We start from the raw sequence: 4700 nt of genomic DNA, 5'->3' as shown, positions 1-4700 counted from the left end.
TATAGAGAGCTGCTATGAGTCAGAACCAACTTGAAGGCACTTAAAAGCAACATTGGCCAGAAGACTGATGATTGTTTGTCTTTTGCAGAGCTTTAACAAATTTATTTTGCCTGAACATCTTAGTTGAAGATATGTGCACTTTCAAAGAAAGTTTGTGAGACTGATACCAAGTAAAAGGGTGGTTCTGGTTATTTTTGAGAGGGAGAATCTTTCCTTTGAGTCTGATCTTCTCTGTATAACAAGATTTATAACATCCTTGTGAATCTGGGATGATGGGCCATAACCCAAAATGTCATTGAAAAAGAATAAATGCATTACATTTGAACATAAAACAAAACAAACCATTAACTCAGAGATAGAATGGGGGAAACCAAATGTAACAAAAGTTTATATTAATATGAATACATAACCTCAGTATAAGATGAAGGTGTTATATGTGTGCCTTGATATGAAGTCCTGGTGTGGGATAATGCTCTGGGCTGCCAGGTCAGTTTGAACCACAAGGTTGGTGTTTCAAACTCACGACCCACTCCTTGGAAATCCTAAACAGGGTTGCTATGAGTAAGAACCGACTTGACAGGACTTAACAACAACAACAACAACATGGTGCTGGGGGATGAACCCTGGATGGCTAACTGCAAAGTCACAGTTCAAACTCACTGGCTTCTCTGAGAAATGCTATACACTGTTGCGATGAGTAGGAAACAGATGACATTTAACAACAACAAGGCTAACTAACTTTAGGCAATATAGATAATGGAAAATTTTGGGTATTGTTCTTTATACTGGACTATGGAGTCCTGGTGTGGCACGGTGGTCTAATAGACTGCAAAGTCATTTGAACTGCAAGGTTGGTGGTTCAAGCTCACCAGCTGATCCTTGGAAACCCTATATAGGGTTGCTATGGGTCAGAATTGACTAGACAGTATTTAACAAAAACAACACTGTGTTAGAAGATTTGGAATGTGTTTGTAAGAGCACTGCATATTTTGATTTTTCTTAATAGATTGACCAAGATGAGGGATTTTGACATGTTATCGAGAATGGTTGAGCTAAATTACTCTGGACAAGAAAAGACAGACTAACTTTCTTCTAATAAAAGAGGAATATTATTTGGGATATTTTGAGATTATTTGAAGAATATTTGGGAAAATAGTTCAATTTATTTTTATGATAGACTCAAGGATATAAGGAAGCTTATTTCAAATCAGAGAATTTTATAAAGTTGGAATTTTCCAAAAAATGCTTTAGCTTATCTTTGTAGTAGAAAGACGCTGAGGCATGAATGATTTAAAGCTGAGATTGACCACACTTTTCAAAACAGATATTTTTGACAGGATTCCTACTTAGAAGGAAATTATTGTGCAGAATGATCATTCTTAAATGTTGGTAACCTCAACAATGAGCTTCTCAATTTTCAGCTCTTGTCTTTCTAAAATGAGATGCAATGTTATCTGTCTATGTATCACAAGATTAGAATGACAATGCCATGAGGAAATTTACATTAAAATGCCTTGGAAAAGACATGTAGAGGAAGTATATCATTATATTAGATATCTCTTAAATTTTAGTTTAGAGTAGGCCAGAGAGTCTGCATTTATAACCAATTATACTAGAATGATCTTCCTGGCCTGTAGACTGATCTCTGCTTGGCAATGAGACTGAAGATTTTGTTCAAGTTCTTGCATGCCTAACTATTAGGACTCATTCCACTCAGCCTTTCAAGGGTTCCATCTCAACAAAATTTTCAATTTCACAATAAATACTTTTTATGATTCTAGAACAGGTAGACAGTAAAGAAGTAGCATAACACCCCCACCAACTGTATATATGCATTGTTAGAATGATTGTATTATGACTACTATATCTTAATTAGCTGTATGAAATGACAGCATATTCATATATAAAAAACAACAATTCATGACATTTAAGTGTCAGAATTGTTTGCATAAAAATCAGATGATTCAGCAGAAAAATGAGCTTTAAAATGCAACTAAAATATATGCACATCTTTATGATATTTTATGCTGCCAGTAAAAAAATGGACTCTGGCTAATCTGCTAAAAGGATAAATTGTTAACTATATATGGGGGAATTCAAAGTGAGATGCAGACAGATTACAGGAGTCTTTTACAGCATGAAATAACTTAGTAGTAATTGCTAGAATGAATAAACTCTACCCATTAACTCTGTCTTGTCATTACAGTCAAGAGTCAAAAATCAAGGAGGACCCACACCCCAAATAAAATATAACAAAAACAAAAACAAAACAAAACTTGATAACAGGTATAGAATGGAGGTCAACTGGCAATAGAAACTAGTATGTTGTTGTTGTTAGGTGCCATTGAGTCTTACTGACGCGTAGAGACCCTATACACAACAGAGTGAAACACTGCCTGATCCTGGGCTAACCTCACAATTGTTGCCATGCTTGAGTCCATTGATGCTGCCACCTTGCTAATCCATCTCGCTGGGGGGCTTCCTCTTTTTCTCTGACCCTCCACCTTACCAAATATGATATCCCTCTCCAGTGACTGAACCCTCCTGACAATATGTCTGAAGCATGAGTGACAAAGTTTTGCCATTCTGACCTCCAAGGAACACTCTGGCTGCATTTCTTCCAACACAGATCTGTTTGTTCTTTTGGCAGCCCATGGTACTTTCAATAGTCTCCTCCAACACCATAAGTCAAATGCATCTTTTATGATCTTCCTTATTCACTGTCCAGCTTTTGCATCCATATGAGGCTATTGAAAATAGCATGGCTTGGGTCAGGCATACCTTAGTCCTTAAGCTGATATCTTTGTTCTTCAACACTTTATAAAGGTTTTGTGCATTACCTAATTAAATATTTCATTTGATTTCTTGGATGCTGCTTCCATTAGTGGTCATGGTTGATTCAAGAAAAATGAAATATTTTATAACTTCAAAAATAAAACAAAACTCAAGGAAGAAACATCTGATTGGTCCAGCTTTGTCAGGTGGTTACTCCCTGGCATACCAGAGTTGTGAGAGGAATTATCTGGTGTTAGAAACCTCTTGTGTTCTCATTGGAAATGGGTTGTCTCTGGCATGTTACTGAGACAGTACTAGTGTGTAGAATGTTTCAAGTTAATCTCTTTTGAAATGTAGAGCATATTTAACAAGAAAGCTAAAGAAGCAGAGATGGAAAAGAGAGATGCCAAGACACATGAAGATGGCCCAGGAACAAAAGTTGGAAAATGGCAAGGGCTTTCCTCCATATCCACAGATTAGAAACATTTCTCCTAGAACTGGCATTCTTCATTCAGACTTCTAACTTCCTAAAGTGTGAGAAAATAAATTTCTGTTTGTTAAAGTCAGAATTGTGAGGATGGTGCAGTCAATACTAGGCAATGATTCATTCTGTTGAACATAGGATCACTATGAGTTGGAACTGACTGGACTGCACCTACCAACACCAAAGCCACCTGGTTATGGTATTTCTGCTATATAACAACACTATATAACTATGGAGGTCCTAGTGTGGTGCTATAGGATAAGTACTGGGCTGCTAACTACAATGGTGGAGGTTCAGACCCTCCATTCAGTCCTCAGAAACCCTATACAGATTGGGTCACAATGATTCCCAACCAACTTGAGGGTGCTTAATGAAAACAAAAATTGAAGAGCAGCACTGGAGGCATAGCGGTAAGCCCTAGGGCTGCTAGCCATTAGGTCAAGAGTTTAAACTTATCAACTGCTCCAGGACTTTCTGGTCCTGTAAAAATTACAGCCATGGAAACCCTAGTGAGGTGTTCTACCCTATTTTATATGGTGTTTATGAATTGAAATTGACTCAATGACAGTATGTTTGGGTTTTGTTTTTGGTTGTATAACTAAGACATTACCTTTTAAAAACTCAGTGATTTTCTTATCAATTTCCATTAGTGTATATATGAAGAGTGAGTAAAAAATTATCCTGTAGAATTTATTTTGATTAACTTTTGGAAATGACAAACACATCATTTTTTTACATAATCCCCTTGCTTTTCAATACTCTTTGTCCATCTATCAAAAACTTTTATATTTCTTTCTTTGTCTTTCTTTCCTTCCTTCCTTCTTACTTTCTCTCTCTCTCTCTCTCTCTCTCTGTCTCTCTCTCTCTCTTTTTCTTTCTTTCTTTCTTTCCTCTTTCTCATGTTTTTATTGTGAATTGAGTGAAAGTTTACAGGGCAGATCATCAGCTTTACAGGCAACAAATAATACACCTTATTTCATTACAATGATAATAATCCCCTCCATATACCATCAGTTAACAGTATTTTTCTCTACTCATTTTAGCTTTTTTTTTTTTTAAACACTCGGGCATATATAATAATTTACACCACCAAAGGGCACATTCTGCAAGTATGTCTCCTGGATGCCAGATCTCAATCCGTCTCTTCCCATGAATCTAGAGTCCTCAGCTGCTTCCTCGCTCCATTTTCCCATCTCTGCCTCCATCTCTGGTGTCACTGCCTCCATCTCTGGATAAGGTCCCACATTCTGCCTGTCCTCTTTTCCCTTGATGGTCCTAGGGTCCTTTGTTTCTGGACTGTAAGATTAACTACTCCCCTGTTTTTCTTACAAAACTTCTACCTTTACAATTGTGACAGTTACAATTAGTCATGATAACAATTACTATTGAAACATACAAATCTTATCCCCATCATTTTTTAAAATGTTTTATTGTGAATTAT

Source organism: Chrysochloris asiatica, unplaced genomic scaffold (genome assembly GCF_000296735.1).
Source record: "Chrysochloris asiatica unplaced genomic scaffold, ChrAsi1.0 scaffold00364, whole genome shotgun sequence".
Taxonomy (NCBI): domain Eukaryota; kingdom Metazoa; phylum Chordata; class Mammalia; order Afrosoricida; family Chrysochloridae; genus Chrysochloris; species Chrysochloris asiatica.
Note: the sequence above shows the minus strand (reverse complement) of the source record.